Raw genomic sequence first — 19523 nt, forward strand, 5'->3', positions numbered from 1 at the left:
AAAAACAAACGAGTAGTTGTAGTTTTCCCAAGGTGTCCCTCGTTAGAAAATAAGTCTTGTTGCGTGCGGGAATGAGGTGCGCCCTCTTCGTTATTTATCTGCCCTATTGAACATACTATTCTCCGTCTTAAATTGTATCATTTATTTAGATATTAGAGTACCTGAGGATTAATTAGAAACATCGTTTGACTTGTTTGGACGAACTTTACCGGTAACTTTTTGGATTCGTTTGTATGCATGTTGAACGAGTGGATTACTGAAATCAATGGCGCAAACTAAACTGACATTTTTGGATATAAAGAGGGACTTTATCGAACAAAACAACCATTCATTGTTTAGCTGGGACCCTTGGGATTGCAATCAGAGGAAGATCTTCAAAGGTAAGTGATTTATTTTATCGGTATTTGGGATTTTGTGACGCATGTGCTGGTTTGAAAAAGTATTTTGACGTGGCTTTTTAAAAATCTGACAACGCGGTTGGATTAACAAGAAGTTTAGCTTTTTAACGATGTAAGACACTTGTATTTTTTTGAATGTTTAATTTTACGATTTTTGTATTTTGAATTTTGAGCTCTGCAATTTCACCGGATGTTGTCGTAGTGGCACGCTAGCGGTACACCGATCCTAATGCAAACAGAGAAGAGCTCCAACTTCTTAATCATAGCCTCAATTTTGTCCCTCACATTGAATATAGTTGCGGAGAGTCCTTGTAATCATAGATTCAGATCATTCAAGCGAGAAAAAACATCACCCAGATAGGCCAGTCGTGTGAGAAACTCGTCATCATGCAAGCGGTCAGACAAGTGAAAATTATGGTCAGTAAAGAAAGCTTTAAGCTCATCTCTCATTTCAAAATAATGTGTCAATACTTTGCCTCTTGATTACCAGCGCACTTCTGTATGTTGGAAAAGCATTACATGGTCGCTGCCCATATCATTGCATAATGCAGAAAATACAGGAGAGTTCAGGGGCCTTGTTTTAACAAAGTTAACCATTTTCACTGTAGTGTCCAAAACGTCTTTCAATTTGTCAGGCATTCCCTTGGCAGCAAGAGCCTCTTGGTGGATGCTGCAGTGTACCCAAGTGGCGTCAGGAGCAACTGCTGGTTGTTTACCACTGCGCTATTTCTCCCTGTCATGGCTTTTGCGCCATCAGTACAGATACCAACACATCTTGACCATCAAAGTTCATTTGATGTCACAAAGCTGACCAGTACTTTAAAAATATCCTCTCCTGTTGTCCTGGTTTCCAGTGGTTTCCAGAAGAGGATGTCTTCCTTAATTGACCCCCCATAAACGTAACAAACATATACCAGGAGCTGTGCCAGGACCGCCACATCTTTTGACTCATCCAGATGTAACACATGGAAATCACTGGCTTGTATGCAAAGCAATAATTTTTTTTAAACATCTCCTGCCATGTCACTGATGCGTCGTGAAACAGTGTCGTTTGATGAAGGCATTGTCTGTTTCGTTTTTTTGGCCTTTTCCCCCAGCATTGTATCAGCCATATCAGCGGCAGCAGGAAGAATTAAGTCCTCCATAATAGTATGGGGCTTGCCGGTCCTAGCCACTCATTAGCTCACCATATAAGACGATTCTAGCCCCTTCTTATTAATGGTATCTGTTGCTTTTATACATGTCTAACTTCTCGAAAGTCGTCTTAATTCTCGCTCAAAAAACTCCCTTGACTTATTTTTCGAGTTGTCATGTTTCGTTTCTAAATGTCTGCGCAAGAGTGAAGATTTCATTGAGTTGTGAGTCAATGTAGTTCTCATCATATTTGCGCCTCTTCGATGGCCCAACATCCCTGTCTGTTGTTCCGTGCTTCCCCGGGTAAGGGGGCAGTAGCTCTTCAGCTGCATCAGATTCACAACTGTCAGTGTCCTTGCTAGCTGGGCTAGCAACAAATGTAGAATTACTGATGATAGCATTGGATGTGCTCGTGGAAGGAGAACAACTTGTGTCATCAACAGGTGCAGGTGTAGTACTGCTGATAGTAGCAGTACTACCAGTACAGCTGGTATGTGTCTCTATGGACGTGGGCCTTATTTTTTTAATATATTTTGAAACCATTTTTGAGCAAACAGAATGAGCAGCAGCTACGTTTGGCTACATACGGACCGTTGGTGGAATACCCACGAGAGAGTAACGGTTAATATGATTGGATGTTACTTATTTGACTAGGCTACTGTACCTGTATTTGACATTGTGTTGTTATTTCGCTGAACACTAGATGGTTTAATTTTATTTTTGTCAGTGAAACGAGGCTACTGAGGCGAGAAAACATCACCCAAATGTATAGCCCCATTGGAAAATCTAAATGGTCTGTTTGTAAATGTGAATTACATTTTATTTGACGTACCCCTGATGGCACTGCACATACCCCTACAGGCATATCCTATAGAAAGGTTGCGCAACATGAAATCATGGGCTCTCATTAAATGTTTGATTAGATTTTCAATTACATTTGCATTGACGTCAAAGTGATTAGAGGGACAATAGAGGGCTGAGTACCAGGCAGTTAGCAAGTTTGGTAGGCTACTAATGACCATTATGACAATTCAACCAAGATCTCAGCGATTACTGCCTCATTGCCTGCATCCGTAATGGGTCAGCGGTCAAACGACCTCCACTCATCACTGTCAAACGCTCCCTGAAACACTTCAGCGAGCAGGCCTTTCTAATCGACCTGGCCGAGGTATCCTGGAAGGATATTGTTCTCATCCCGTCAGTAGAGGATGCATGGATCTTTTTTATAAATGCCTTCATCACCATCATAAATAAGCAAGCCCCATTCAAGAAATGTAGTACCATGAACAGATAAAGCCCTTGGTTCTCTCCAGACCTGACTGCCCTTAACATACACAAAAACATCCTATGGCGTTCTGCATTAGCATCGAACAACCCCCGTGATATGCAACTTTTCAGGGAAGCTAGAAACCAATATACACAGACAGTTAGAAAAGCCAAGGCTAGCTTTTTCAAGCAGAAATTTGCTTCCTGCAACACAAACTCAAAAAAGTTCTGGGACACTGTAAAGTCCATGGAGAATAAGAACACCTCCTCCCAGCTGCCCACTGCACTGAGGATAGGAAACACTGTCACCACTGATAAATCCACTATAATTGAGAATTTCATTTTTTGACGGCTGGCCATGCTTTCCACCTGGCTACCCCTAACCCGGTCAACAGCACTGCATTCCCCACAGCAACTCGCCCAAGCCTTCCCCATTTCTCCTTCTCCCAAATCCAGTCAGCTGATGTTCTGAAAGAGCTGCAAAATCTGGACCCCTGCAAATCAGCCGGGCTAGACAATCTGGACCCTTTCTTTCTAAAATGATCTGCCGAAATTGTTGCAACCCCTATTACTAGCCTGTTCAACCTCTCTTTCGTGTCGTCTGAGATTCCCAAAGATTGGAAAGCAGCTGTGGTCATCCCCCTCTTCAAAGGGGGGGGGGGGGGGCACTCTTGACCCAAACTTCTACAGACCTATATCTATACTACCCTGCCTTTCTAAGGTCTTCGAAAGCCAAGTCAACAAACAGATTACCGACCATTTCGAATCACACCATACCTTCTCCGTTATGCAATCTGGTTTCAGAGCTGGTCATGGGTGCACCTCAGCCACGCTCAAGGTCCTAAACGATATCTTAACCGCCATCAATAAGAAACAATACTGTGCAGACGTGTTCATTGACCTGGCCAAGGCCAATCACCACATCCTCATCGGAAAACTCGATAGCCTTGGTTTCTCAAATGATTGCCTCGCCTCGTTCACCAACTACTTCTCTGATAGAGTTCAGTGTGTAAAATCGGAGGGCCTATTGTCCGGGCCTCTGGCAGTCTCTATGGGGGTGCCACAGGGTTCAATTCTTGGACCGACTCTCTTCTCTGTATACATCAATGATGTCGCTCTTGCTGCTGGTGAGTCTCTGATCCACCTCTTCGCAGATGACACCATTCTGTATACTTCTGGCCCTTCTTTGGACACTGTGTTAACAACCCTCCAGACGAGCTTCAATGCCATACAACTCTCCTTCCGTGGCCTCCAATTGCTCTTAAATACAGGTAAAACTAAATGCATGCTCTTCAACCGATCGCTGCCTGCAACTGCCCGCCCGTCCAACATCACTACTCTGGACGGTTCTGACATAGAATATGTGGACAACTACAAATACCTAGGTGTCTGGTTAGACTGTAAACTCTCCTTCCAGACTCACATCAAACATCTCCAAACCAAAGATAAATCTAGAATTGGCTTCCTATTTCGTAACAAAGCATCCTTCACTCATGCTGCCAAACATACCCTTGTAAAACTGACCATCCTACCGATCCTCGACTTCGGTGATGTCATTTACAAAATAGCCTCCAATACCCTACTCAATAAATTGGATGCAGTCTATCACAGTGCCATCCGTTTTGTCACCAAAGCCCCATATACTACCCACCACTGCGACCTGTACGCTCTCGTTGGCTGGCCCTCGCTTCATACTCGTCGCCAAACCCCCTGGCTCCAGGTTATCTACAAGACCCTTCGAGGTAAAGTCCCCCCTTATCTCAGCTCGCTGGTCACCATAGCAGCACCCACCTGTAGCACGCGCTCCAGCAGGTATATCTCTCTGGTCACCCCCAAAACCAATTCTTCCTTTGGCCGCCTCTCCTTCCAGTTCTCTGCTGCCAATGACTGGAAAGAACTACAAAAATCTCTGAAACTGGAAACACTTATCTCCCTCACAAGCTTTAAGCACCAGCTGTCAGAGCAGCTCACAGATTACTGCACCTGTACATAGCCCATCTTTAATTTAGCCCAAACAACTACCTCTCCACATACTGTATTTATTTATTTTGCTCCTTTGCACCCCATTATTTCTATCTCTACTTTGCACATTCTACCACTGCAAAACTACCATTCCAGTGTTTTACTTGCTATATTGTATTTACTTCGCCACCAAGGCCTTTTTTTTGCATTTCCATTTCTTATCTCACCTCATTTGGTCACATTGTATATACACTTTTTTTTCCTACTGTATTATTGACTGTATCTTTGTTTTACTCCATGTGTAACTCTGTGTTGTTGTATGTGTCGAACTGCTTTGCTTTATCTTGGCCAGGTCGCAATTGTAAATGAGAACTTGCTCTCAACTTGCCTACCTGGTTATTAAATAAAGGTGAAATAAAATAAATGTTAAAAAATTAACAGCATCAGAGTTTGGAGAAGCCTAATTACCGTGAATAAACAGTGACGTGGAATTTGACAGCCATCATGACTCGTGACCGCCGTTGTGGAGGTAATACGGTCAGTGCCGTTTAAAATGAGGCTGGACAATTTTTGGTAAAAAATGTTTTTCAAGACCATGGCCTTATTTCTATTACAGCATATACTCTCATTCATATTCCATTCACCCAGTTAATTGTAACAGTGATAGGTTTAGGCCCCATCAAGACATCAAAACTATGAAATAACAGATATGGAATCATGTAGTAACCAAAAATGTGCCAAACAAATCAAAACATATTTCATATTTGAGATTCTTCAAAGTAGCCACCCTTTGCCTTCATGACAGCTTTTCACACTATTAGCATTCTCTCAACAACAATCATGAGGTAGTCATCTGGAATGGATTTCAATTAACAGGTGTGTCTTCTTAATGCATTTGAGCCAATCAGTTGTGTTGTGACAAGGTATGGGTGGTATACAGAAGATAGCCTTATTTGGTAAAAGTCCATATTATATGGCAAGACAGCTCAAATAAGCAAAGAGAAACGACAATCCATCATTACTTTACGACATGAAGGTCAGTCAATACGGAAAATTTCAAGAACTTGAAGAACTGAAAGTTTCTAAAAGTGCAGTCGCAAAAACCATCAAGTGCTATGATGAAACTGGCTTTAATGAGGACCCCCACAGGAAAGGAAGACCCAGAGTTGCCTCTGCTTCAGAAGATAAGTTCATTAGAGTTACCAGCCTCAGAAATTTCAGCCAATGATTCACAGAGTTCAAGTAACAGGCATTTCTCAATAAATCAAATCAACTTTATTTGTCACTTACTTACAAGCCATTAACAAACAGTGCAGTTCAAGAAGAGTTAAGAAAATATTTACCAAATAAACTAAAGTAAAAAATTATCAAAAGTAACACAATAACATAACAATAATGAAGCCATATATAGGGGGTACCGGTACCGAGTCCGTGTGTGAGGGTACAGGTTAGAGGTAATTTGTACATGTAGGTAGGGGTGAAGTGACTATGCATAGACAATAAACAGGGAATAGCAGCAGTGTACAAAACAATTGGAGGGGAGGGGGTTAATGCAATAGTACGGTGGCCATTTGATTAATTGTTCAGCAGTCTTATGGCTTTAGGGTAAAAGCTGTTAAGGAGCCTTTTGGTCCTAGACTTGGAGCTCCGGTACCGCTTGCAGTATGGTAGTAGAGAAAACAGTCTATGACTTGGGTGACTGGAGTCTCTGACAATTTTATGGGATTTCCTCTGACACCGCCTATTATATAGGTCCTGGATTGCAGGAAGCTTGACCCCAGTGATGTACTGGGCCGTACGCACTACCCTCTGTAGTGCCTTATGGTCAGATGCCGAGCAGTTGTCATACCAGGCGGTGATGCAACCGGTCAGGATGCTCTCGATGGTGCAGCTGTAGAACTTTTTTAGGATCTGGGGACCCATGCCAAATCTTTTCAGTCTCCTGAAGGGGAAAAGGTTTTGTCGTGCCCTCTTCACGACTGTCTTGATGTGTTTGGACCATGATAGATCATTGGTGATGTGGACACCAAGGAACTTGAAACCCTAGACCCGCTCCACTACAGCCCCGTTGATGTTAATGGGGACCTGTTCGGTCCGCCTTACCTGTAGTCCACGATCAGCTCCTTTGTCTTGCTTACATTGAGAGAGAGGTTGTTGTCCTGGCACCACACTTCCAGTTCTTTGACCTCCCTATCATCGTTGTCGGTGATGAGGCCTACCACTGTTGTGTCGTCAGCAAACTTAATGATGGTGTTGGAGTCGTGTTTGGCCACGCAGTCATGGGTGACCAGGGAGTACAGGAGGGGACTAAGTACACACACCCAGTGTTGAGGATCAGCGTGACAAAAGTGTTGTTGCCTACCCTTACCGCCTGGGGGCAGCCTGTCAGGAAGTCTAGGATCCAGTTGCAGAGGGAGGTGTTTAGTCCCTGGGTCCTTAGCTTAGGGATGAGCTTTGTGGACAATACGGTGTTGAACGCTGAGCTGTAGTCAATGAACAGCATTCTCACATATCTGTTCCTTTTGTCCAGGTGGGAAAGGGCAGTGTGGAGTGCGATTGAGATTGCCTCATCTGTGTATCTGTTGGAGCGGTATGCGAATGGGTGGGTCTAGGGTATCCGGGAGGATGCTGTTGATGTGGGCCATGACCAGCCTTTGAAAGCACTTCATGGCTACCGACGTGAGTGCTACGGGGCGGTAATCATTGAGGCAGGTTACCTGCCTTGGGCACAGGGACTATGGTGGTCTGCTTGAAACATGTAGGTATTACAGACTCAGTCGGGGAGAGGTTGAAAATGTCAGTGAAGACAATTGCCAGTTGGTCCACTCATGCTTTGAGTACACGTCCTGGTAATCCATCTGGCCCCGCGGATTTGTGAATGTTGACCTGTTTAAAGATCTTGCTCACATCGCCTACCGAGAGCGTTATCACACAGTAATCCAGAATAGCTGGTGCTCTCGTGCATGCTTCAGTGTTGATTGCTCGAAGTGAGCATAAAAGGCATTTTGCTCGTCTGTTAGGCAGCTCGCATCAGGGTTTCCCTTTGCAGTCCGTAATAGTTTTCAAGCCCTGCCACATCCGACGAGCATCAGAGCCAGTGTAGTAGGATGTAATCTTAATCCTGTATTGATGCTTTACTTTTTTGATGGATCGTCTGAGGGCATAGAAGGATTTCTTATAGGCGTCCTGGTTAGTGTACCGCCCCTTGAAAGCGGCAGCTCTAGCCTTTAGCTCGATGCAGATTTTGCCTGTAATCCATGGTTTCTGGTTGGAATATGTACGTACGGTCACTGTGGGGACGACGTCGTCGATGCACTTAGTGATGAAGAGTCATTGATGATGATGAGTCATTGATGATGACTGAGGTGGTGTACTCCTCAATGCCATTTGATGAATCCCGGAACATATTCCAACCTGTGCTAGCTAAACAGTACTGTAGCATTGCATCCTCGTCATCTGACCACTTCTGTATTGAGCGAGTCACTGGTACTTCCTGCTTTAGTTTTTGCTTGTAAACAGGAAACAGGAGGATAGAATTCTGGTCAGATTTGCCAAATGGAGGGTGGGAGAGAGCTGTGTATGCATCTCTGTGTGTGGAGTAAAGGTGGTCTAGAGTTTTTTTCCTCTGGATGCATATGTAACCATGCTGGTAAAAATGTGGTAAATCTGATTTAAGTTTGCCTGCATTAAAGTCCCCAGCCACTAGGAGCACACCGGGTGAGCATTTTCTTGTTTGCTTATGGCCTTATATAGTTGGTTGAGTGCGGTCTTAGAGCCAGCATTGGTCTGTGGGGGTAAATAGACGGCTATGAATAATATAGATGAGAACCCTCTTGGTATATAGTGTTGGTCTACAGCTTATCATAAGGTACTCTACATCAGGTGAGCAATACCTAGAGACTTATTTAATATTAGACATAGAGCACCAGCTGCTATTGACAAAAAGACTCACACACCCACCCCTGAGGGTCTTACCAAAAGTACAGTTGAAGTCGGAAGTTTACATACACTTAGGTTGGAGTCATTAAAACTCGTTTTTCAACCACTCCACAAATTTCTTGTTAACAAACTATAGTTTTGGCAGTCGGTTAGGACATCTACTTTGTGCATGACACAAGTCATTTTTCCAACAATTGTTTACGGACAGATTATTTCACTTATAATTCACTGTATCACAATTCCAGTGGGTCAGAAGTTTACATACACTAAGTTGACTGTGCCTTTTAAACAGCTTGGAAAATTCCAGAAAATTGTGTCATGGCTTTAGAAGCATCTGATTGTCTAATTGACATCAATTGAGTCAATTGGAGGTGTACCTGTGGATATATTTCAAGGCCTACCTTCAAACTCAGTGCCTTTTTGCTTGACATCATGTGAAAATCAAAAGAAATCAGCCAAGACCTCAGAAAAAAATGTAGACCTCCACAAGTCTGGTTCATCCTTGGGAGCAATTTCCAAACGCTTGAAGGTTCATCTGTACAAACAATAGTACGCAAATATAAACACCATGGGACCACGCAGCAGTCATACCATCTTCTAGAGATGAACGTACTTGCTGCGAAAAGTGCAAATCAATCCCAGAACAACAGCAAAGGACCTTGTGAAGATGCTGGAGGAAACAGGTCAAAAGTATCTATTTCCACAGTAAAACGAGTCCTATATTGACATAACCTGAAAGGCCGCTCAGCAAGGAAGAAGCCACTGCTCCAAAACCGCCATAAAAAAGCCAGACTACGGTTTGCAACTGCACATGGAGACAAAGATCGTACTTTTTGTAGAAATGTCCTCTGTTCTGATGAAACAAAAATACAACTGTGAAGCACGGGGGTGGCAGCATCAAGTTGTGGCGGTGCTATGGTGCAGGAGGGACTGGTGCACTTCACAAAATAGATGGCATCATGAGGGAGGAAAATTATGTGGATATATTGAAACAACATCTCAAGACATCAGTCAGGAAGTTAAAGCTTGGTCGCAAATGGGTCTTCCAAATGGACAATGACCCCAAGCATACTTCCAAAGTTGTAGCAAAATGGCTTAAGGACAACAAAGTCAAGGTATTGGAGAGGCCATCCCAAAGCCCTGACCTCAATCCCATAGAACTTTTGTGGGCAGAACTGAAAAAGCGTGTGCGAACAAGAAGGCTTACAAACCTGACTCAGTTACACAAGCTCTGTCAGGAGGAATGGGCCAAAATTCACCTAACTTATTGTGGGAAGCTTGTGGAAGGTTACCCAATTCGTTTGACCCAATTTAAGCAATTTAAAGGCAATGCTACCAAATACTAATTGAGGGTATGTAAACTTCTGACCCACTGGGAATGTGATGAAAGCAATAAAAGCTTAAATAAATTATTCTCTCTACTATCTCTCTACTAAAACTGAGTTTAAATGTATTTGGCTAAGGTGTATGTAAACCTCCGACTTCAACTGTAGCTTCTCTGTTCTGCCGGTGTATTGAAAATCCCTCCAGCTCTACATTGCCGTTGTTCAGCCACGACTCGGTGAAACATAAGATATTCATGTTCTTAATGTCCCGTTGGTAGGATAATCGTAATCGTAGTTCATAAATTGGATTTTCCAATGATTGCATGTTAGCATGTTAGCAAGTAGAATTGATGGCAATGGGAGTTTACTCACTCGCCTATGGATTCTCAAAAGGCAGCCCGATCTGCGTACTCTTTTCCTCCGTCTTTTCTTCACGCAAATGACGGGGATCTGGGCATGTTCCCAGGAGAGCAGTATCTTTCTCATCAGAGTCGTTAAAGGAAAAAGCTTCTTCCAGTTCGTGGTGAGTAATCCCAGGTCTGATGTCCAGAAGGTATTTTCTGTCAAAAGAGACGGTAGCAGCAACATTATGTACAAAATACGTTACAAAATAAACAAACAAAACAGCACAATTGGTTACGGGCATTTAAAACGTCAGCCATCCTCTTCGGCGCCATCTTATTTAGGTTGAGGATCTGTTCAGAGGAGACTGCGTGAATCAGGCCTTCATGGTCGAATTGCTGCAGAGAAACCACTACTAAAGGACACCAATAATAAGAAGAGACGTGCTTGGGCCAAGAAACACGAGCAATGAACATTAGACCAGTGATAATCTGTCCTTCGCTCTGATAAGTCAAAATGTGAGATTTTTGGTTCCAACCACCGTGTCTTTGTAAGACGCAGAGTATGTGAATGGCTGATCTCCACATGTGTGGTTCCCACCATGAAGCATGGAGTAGGAGGTGTGGGGGTGCTTTGCTGGTGACACTGTCTGTAATTTATTTAGAATTCAAGGCACACTTAACCGACATGGCTACCACAGCATTCTGCAGCAATACGCCATCCCATCTGGTTTGGGCTTAATGGGACTATCATTTGTTTTTCAACAGGACAATGATCCAACACACCTCCAGGCTGTGTAAGGGCTATTTGACCAAGAAGGAGAGTGATGGAGTGCTGCATCAGATGACCTGGCCTCCACAATCACCCAACCTCAACCATATTGAGATGGTTTGGCATGAGTTGGACCGCAAAGTGAAGGAAAAGCAGCCAACAAGTGCTCAGCATATGTGGGAACTCCTTCAAGACTGTTGGAAAAGCATTCCAGGTGAAGATGGTTGAGAGAATGCCAAGAGTGTGATAAAACTGTCATCAAGAAAAGGGTGGCTACTTTGAAGAATCTTAAATCTAAAATATATTTTGATTTGTTTAACACTTTTTTGTTTACTGCATGATTCCATATGTGTTATTTCATAGTTTTGATGTCTTCACGATTATTCTACAGTATAGAAAATGGTAAAAAATTATGAAAAACCCTTGAATAAGTATGTTTTCCAACCTTTTGACTGGTACTTTAGCTGACACTTGACCAACCGGCTCGATTCGGTCTTTTGTAGCAAAATTTGAAATTGTGTTTTTTAAATTGGATAAAAGTAGAGACTCAGAGCTAGAAAATAGTATATCATACACTGCAGTTGAGGAACAATGGCAAAGTAATTCTGCTTTGAAAGTTGATCAACTTTGGCCCTTGAATGTTTTGGTACGGACTGGAGAGCTGTTCTTTGTCTACACCCATTCAGCATCGTTCACACCCTTTTAAGATTTAGCCCCACCCATCTCTTTAAGGATTAACATGTAAGGGCCTCCCGGGTGGCGCAGTGGTCTAGGGCACTGCATCGCAGTGCTAGCTGCGCCACCAGAGTCTCTGGGTTCGCGCCCAGGCTCTGTCGCAGCCGGCCGAGACCGGGAGGTCCGTGGGGCGACGCACAATTGGGCTAGCGTCGTCCGGGTTAGGGAGGGTTTGGCCGGTAGGGATATCCTTGTCTCATCGCGCTCCAGCGACTCCCGTGGCGGGCCGGGCGCAGTGCGCGCTAACCAAGGGGGTCAGGTGCACGGTGTTTCCTCCGACACATTGGTGCGGCTGGCTTCCGGGTTGGAGGCACGCTGTGTTAAGAAGCAGTGCGGCTTGTTTGGGTTGTGCTTCGGAGGACGCGTGGCTTTCGACCTTACATTTACATTTAAGTCATTTAGCAGACGCTCTTATCCAAAGCGACTTACAAATTTGTGGATTCACCTTATGATATCCAGTGGAACAACCACTTTAAAATAGTGCATCTAACTCTTTTAACGGGGGGGGGGGGTTAGAAGGGTTACTTTATCCTATCCTAGGTATTCCTTAAAGAGGTGGGGTTTCAGGTGTCTCCGGGAGGTGGTGATTGACTCCGCTGACCTGGCGTCGTGAGGGAGTTTGTTCCACCATTGGGGTGCCAGAGCAGTGAATAGTTTTGACTGGGCAGAGCGGGAACTGTACTTCCTCAGAGGTAGGGAGGCAAGCAGGCCAGAGGTGGATGAACGCAGTGCCCTTGTTTGGGTGTAGGGCCTGATCAGAGCCTGAAGGTACGGAAGTGCCGTTTCCCTCGCAGCTCCGTAGTCAAGCACCATGGTCTTGTAGCGGATGCCAGTGGAGAGAGCGGAGGAGCGTGGTGACGTGAGAGAACTTGGGAAGGTTGAACACCAGACGGGCTGCGGCGTTCTGGATGAGTTGTAGGGGTGTAATGGCACAGGCAGGGAGCCCAGCCAACAGCGAGTTGCAGTAATCCAGACGGGAGATGACAAGTGCCTGGATTAGGATCTGCGCCGCTTCCTGTGTGAGGCAGGGTCGTACTCTGCGAATGTTGTAGAGCATAAACCTACAGGAACGGGTCACCGCCTTGATGTTAGTTGAGAACGACAGGGTGTTGTCCAGGATCACGCCAAGGTTCTTAGCGCTCTGGGAGGAGGACACAATGGAGTTGTCAACCGTGATGGCGAGATCATGGAACGGGCAGTCCTTCCCCGGGAGTAAGAGCAGCTCCGTCTTGCCGAGGTTTAGCTTGAGGTGGTGATCCGTCATCCACACTGATATGTCTGCCAGACATGCAGAGATGCGATTCGCCACCTGGTTATCAGAAGGGGGAAAGGAGAAGATTAATTGTGTGTCGTCTGCATAGCAATGATAGGAGAGACCATGTGAGGATATGACAGAGCCAAGTGACTTGGTGTATAGCGAGAATAGGAGAGGGCCTAGAACAGAGCCCTGGGGGACACCAGTGGTGAGAGCACGTGGTGCGGAGACAGATTCTCGCCACGCCACCTGGTAGGAGCGACCTGTCAGGTAGGACGCAATCCAAGCGTGGGCCGCGCCGGAGATGCCCAACTCGGAGAGGGTGGAGAGGAGGATCTGATGGTTCACAGTATCAAAGGCAACCGATAGGTCTAGAAGGATGAGAGCAGTGGAGAGAGAGTTAGCTTTAGCAGTGCGGAGCACCTCCGTGACACAGAGAAGAGCAGTCTCAGTTGAATGACTAGTCTTGAAACCTGACTGATTTGGATCAAGAAGGTCATTCTGAGAGAGATAGCAGGAGAGCTGGCCAAGGACGGCACGTTCAAGAGTTTTGGAGAGAAAAGAAAGAAGGGATACTGGTCTGTAGTTGTTGACATCGGAGGGATCGAGCTTCCTAGAGTGTAGGTTTTTTCAGGAGGGGTGCAACTCTCGCTCTCTTGAAGACGGAAGGGACGTAGCCAGCGGTCAAGGATGAGTTGATGAGCGAGGTGAGGTAAGGGAGAAGGTCTCCGGAAATGGTCTGGAGAAGAGAGGAGGGGATGGGGTCAAGCGGGCAGGTTGTTGGGCGGCCGGCCGTCACAAGACGCGAGATTTAATCTGGAGAAAGAGGTCAGAGCACAGGGTAGGGCAGTGTGAGCAGAACCAGCGGTGTCGTTTGACTTATCAAACGAGGATCGGATGTCGTCGACCTTCTTTTCAAAATGGTTGACGAAGTCATCTGCAGAGAGGGAGGAGGGGGGGGGGGATTCAGGAGGGAGGAGAAGGTGGCAAAGAGCTTCCTAGGGTTAGAGGCAGATGCTTGGAATTTAGAGTGGTAGAAAGTGGCTTTAGCAGCAGAGACAGAAGAGGAAAATGTAGAGAGGAGGGAGTGAAAGGATGCCAGGTCCACAGGGAGGCGAGTTTTCCTTCATTTCCGCTCGGCTGCCCGGAGCCCTGTTCTGTGAGCTCGCAATGAGTCGTCGAGCCACGGAGCAGGAGGGGAGGACCGAGCCGGCCTGGAGGATAGGGGACATAGAGAGTCAAAGGATGCAGAAAGGGAGGAGAGGAGGGTTGAGGAGGCAGAATCAGGAGATAGGTTGGAGAAGGTTTGAGCAGAGGGAAGAGATGATAGGATGGAAGAGGAGAGAGTAGCGGGGGAGAGAGAGCGAAGGTTGGGACGGCGCAATACCATCCGAGTAGGGGCAGTGTGGGAAGTGTTGGATGAGAGCGAGAGGGAAAAGGATACAAGGTAGTGGTCGGAGACTAGGAGGGGAGTTGCAATGAGGTTAGTGGAAGAACAGCATCTAGTAAAGATGAGGTCAAGCGTAATGCCTGCCTTGTGAGTAGGGGGGGAAGGTGAGAGGGTGAGGTCAAAAGAGGAGAGGAGTGGAAAGAAGGAGGCAGAGAGGAATGAGTCAAAGGTAGACGTGGGGAGGTTAAAGTCACCCAGAACTGTGAGAGGTGAGCCGTCCTCAGGAAAGGAGCTTATCAAGGCATCAAGCTCATTGATGAACTCTCCAAGGGAACCTGGAGGGCGATAAATGATAAGGATGTTAAGCTTGAAAGGGCTGGTAACTGTGACAGCATTGAATTCAAAGGAGGCGATAGACAGATGGATAAGGGGAGAAATAGAGAATGACCACTTGGGAGAGATGAGGTTCCCAGTGCCACCACCCCGCTGACCAGAAGCTCTCGGGGTGTGCGAGAACACGTAGGCAGACGAGGAGAGAGCAGTAGGAGTAGCAGTGTTATCTGTGGTAATCCATGTTTCCTTCAGTGCCAAGAAGTCGAGGGACTGGAGGGAAGCATAGGCTGAGATGAACTCTGCCTTGTTGGCCGCAGATCGGCAGTTCCAGAGGCTGCCGGAGACCTGGAACTCCACGTGGGTCGTGCGCGCTGGTACCACCAGGTTAGGGTGGCCGCGGCCACGCGGTGTGAAGCGTTTGTATGGTCTGTGCAAAGAGGAGAGAACAGGGATAGACAGACACATAGTTGACAGGCTACAGAAGAGGCTACGCTAATGCAAAGGAGATTGGAATGACAAGTGGACTACACGTCTCGAATGTTCAGAAAGTTAAGCTTACGTTGCAAAAATCTTATTGACTAAAATGATTAAAATGATACAGTACTGCTGACTGGTGAAGTAGGCTAGCTAGCAGTGGCTGCGTTGTTGACTTTGTTTGAAAGTGTAGCTGGCTAGGTAACCTCGATAATTACTCTAAACTACACAATTATCTTAGATACAAAGACAGCAAAGACAACTATGTAGCTAGCTAACACTACACTAATCAAGTCGTTCCGTTGTAATGTAATAGTTTCTACAGTGCTGCTATTCGGTAGAAGTTGGCTAGCTGGCTAGCTAGCAGTGTTGACTAGGTAGGAGAACAGTGGCGCGGCGGACGAGAATAGCTGGCTAGCTAACCTCGATAGTTACTCTAAACTACACAATTATCTTAGATACAAAGACAGCAAAGACAACTATGTAGCTAGCTAACACTACACTAGTCAAGTCGTTCCGTTGTAATGTAATAGTTTCTACAGTGCTGCTATTCAGTAAAATAGCAACTTCGGTAGAAGTTGGCTAGCTGGCTAGCTAGCAGTGTTGACTACGTTAGAAGTGCGAAAATAGCTGGCTAGCTAACCTCGATAATTACTCTAAAATACAAAATTATCTGTGATACAAAGACGGCTATGTAGCTAGCTAAGATCAGACAAATCAAACCGTTGTACTGTAATGAAATTAAATTAAATGTAATACTACCTGTGGAGCGAAGCGAAATGCGACCCCCTTCGTCTCTCCCGAGCCCGTACGGGAGTTGTAGCGATGAGACAAGATAGTAATTACTAGCGATTGGATACGACGAAAATTGGGGAGAAAAGGGGGTAAAGTTTAAAATAAAAAATAAAATAAAAAGGATTAACATGTGAGGCTTTATACTAAACAACCAAAGATTTCAAAACTGAAGGCTAGTTTATACTACGGGTGTCTTCGTACATTTAATGTGGAGTGCCAGAGTGTGCTCTGGGCGTTCGTAAACTCAGAGCGTTGTCAGATTGGCTGTTCGTAAATTCAGAGCGTTTTGCTCACGGAGCACACACTGGACACCCTGGCTGAAAAGTAGGGTTGATCCGAGCATTCTGACCGAACAGCAGTCAAGCACTCAAGCTAACTGGCTAGCGTTGGCTAAATTGTTAGCTACTTCCAGAGACTCTGACCATTTTACTCACCCTAGCAGAACAGGTTAGGCTTTTTCATTTTATCCAGAGCGTTGGTGAGTACAACTGTGATGCTGGCAACAATTTTATTACGCTTTTTTTTGCCAACATTTACTGACACCGGCCATATTCAACTGGTGTTGAGCGTTCGTAAATTCGTCAGTTATTCTGCCCTCTGGTACACTCAGACGAGAGTGCTCTGAATTCGGATTAGATAGCCAGAGCAAATTACCAGCTATGTCTATCGAAGTTCTATTGAAATAGTTACTTGCATAGAGGAGTCTTTTGATTAGACACGTAGGTAATTAGCTAAACAATTAACCATAATCCCAACTCATAACTTTACTACCCTGCATGAATATGGAGGTAGCTAACCAACCAGGGTCAATGTTAGCTAGCTAACATTAGGCTATAATTAGCAATGCAAATGGCTCTGAGATACAAATAATAATGGCTCTGAGATACACAGATCATACATGTAATGTTAGCTAGCTAGCCAGCCAGCTAATGTTAACTAGCTAGCTAACAGTACACTTTAACTTGAAATGAAAATGACTTTCTAACAAAATTAGAAATGTGTATTATCGGAAAATGTAGCTAGCTAGACTCTCTTACCCGTATACATGGATGGACGCTTCTCCCTCTCTGCTACGAATGCCATGGCTGCCCTTAGTTTGAAGATCCAGAGCCTTCTGTGGTCTCTTTTCGACTCCGTCTGCATATTTGCAATCAAACGCCAGCATTATCTTCATCTCCAATTCAACTGATTACAAAACTCGGCCCTGCAGAAAGTGGAGAGCAACACTTATGCAGTTCTACTGTGATATCTTTCAAAAAAATCTGTGTTAGAAAGGATTACCTACACATACTGACCAACTCATATTATAGAGAGAAGCGAGCTACATGGCAGACCAATCCGAACTCATCTCTCGGCATACCCAGCCCAGTCATTATCTCAGCCAATCATGGCTAGTGGGAAGGTTGCTGACTTTTTCCATGGCTAAACTAACTAGGCTCATAATTTAACTATTTTATTCATATTTACGGATGGCATACAAGTTTGTTATTAACGCACATGAAAGTTCACATATTCCAGAACGCATTTCTGCCAAAAAATGCATTTTGATTAAAAAAAAGTTTACATACAAATGGCGCTCTTGTGAAGTAGTGACGTGTGACATATGCCTAGCTTCCTGAAATGAATTATATATAGGGTGTAATCATTAGTCCAACATTTGCGAAGGAGAGTTTCTATTGGACAAATTAATGTATGTTTATCCCCATTTTGTTCTGTTTCCTTCTGTTTTAAGAAATATTTTTCAACAGAATCGGCAGAATGAATACACACCTGATCACACATAAACACAGCTCACTCTCATAACAACCATGTTGTATTCCTTCTCTTCCACTTGTGGACTTCAAGCACAACACATAAGCTGCATGTGACTAGACGAAAAAAACTTTCCAAGCCAAACCGCTACACAAAGCCTACGTCGTTGTCACCATATTAGCTAAAGTAAAGTCATTGTCAGCATAGCTGATTTAACTAACGTTAGTAAACCCGCTACAATCATGCAATAAAGTTAGTGTACAGTCTGTAAGCAGTTGGACCGGTGGGCCCCGGTGACAATAAATGAGTAATACCAAAAGCTTACCTTGACTTGGAAGAGTTCCAGTGTTGTGTTGGAAAGTCATTGCCAGATAGCTAACAAAGCATCCATCTGTATGAGCAGGGTGTTTCAGTAGGCTAAACTAGCTAACTGCATTTGCTAGCTTAGTAAAGTAAGTGAAACTGAAAGTGAAACAAAATATGAAATCTCTCTCTGTTTCTCTCTTGCTTCTCCTTCATTTTGGAAGAAATTCATTTGTTCAAAACTGTTCAACTATTGTCTTTCTCTCTCATTGAGTCAACTACTCACCACATTACTAGATTAATTATCTGATCCTTTGATTGGACAACATGTCAGTTCATGCTGCAAGAGCAGCATGACGGATATCCTCCGGAAGTTGTCATAATTACTGTGTAAGTCTATTGGAGGGGGATTAGAACCATGAGCCTCCTAGGTTTTGAACTGAAGTCAATGTATCCAGAGGAGGACAGATGCTAGCTGTCCTCCAGCTACACAACAGAGTGCTGTTGAGCATGGTTTAGACCTTCTTGCAAAATAGTGTTTTAATCAGTTTTTTGGTGATGTGTTGTATCTAAAAATTTAGTTGTAGCTAAAAATGATAACTTTTTAGATGTCTTACCATATACATTTGTATTAAATTCACTGAGGAGGATGGTCCTCCCCTTTCTCTTCTGAGGAGCCTCCACTGTCGGTCACCGTAACAGCCCTACTCTGGCACATCCTCATTATCTAATCAAACGAATGTCACACACACAGACAAACATCCCATCCATCCACCCACAAACAAACAAACAAATGTCTACGCACCAGCGGTGGTGATAGGAAATTATCCTAATTATTTTAGTCTAATATCTTCTATGGTCTGTGTTTATTCTCTTCCATTGAGAGGAAGATGTCAATGGTACTTCCAAAGAATGTTAATAGAATATGATAGCAAGTTTGATCTTGGCTTGATTGCAGATAGATTTTCAGGAGATATTGCACACATTTAAGTGAGCATATTCTGTAAAATAGATCTCCTCCCGATGATACTTTTTGTACAGCAAGTTTCTGGTGATGATGTTATTGTAAAGTGGCAAGAAAAAGTATGTGAACCCTTTGGAATTGCCTGGATTTCTGCATAAATTGGTCATCACATTTTATCTAATTTTCATCTAAGTCACAACAACAGACAAACATAGTGTGCTTAAACTAATAACACACAAATTATTGTATTTTTCTTGTCTATATTGAATACATAATTTGAACATTCACAGTGTAGATTGTAAAAAGTAAGTGAATTGGAGTCAGGTGTCAGCTAACCTGGAGTCCAATCAATGAGACGAGATGGGAGATGTTGGTTAGAGCTGCC

This window comes from Salvelinus fontinalis, chromosome 14, assembly GCF_029448725.1.
Source record: "Salvelinus fontinalis isolate EN_2023a chromosome 14, ASM2944872v1, whole genome shotgun sequence".
In the NCBI taxonomy this organism is placed as follows: Eukaryota; Metazoa; Chordata; class Actinopteri; order Salmoniformes; family Salmonidae; genus Salvelinus; species Salvelinus fontinalis.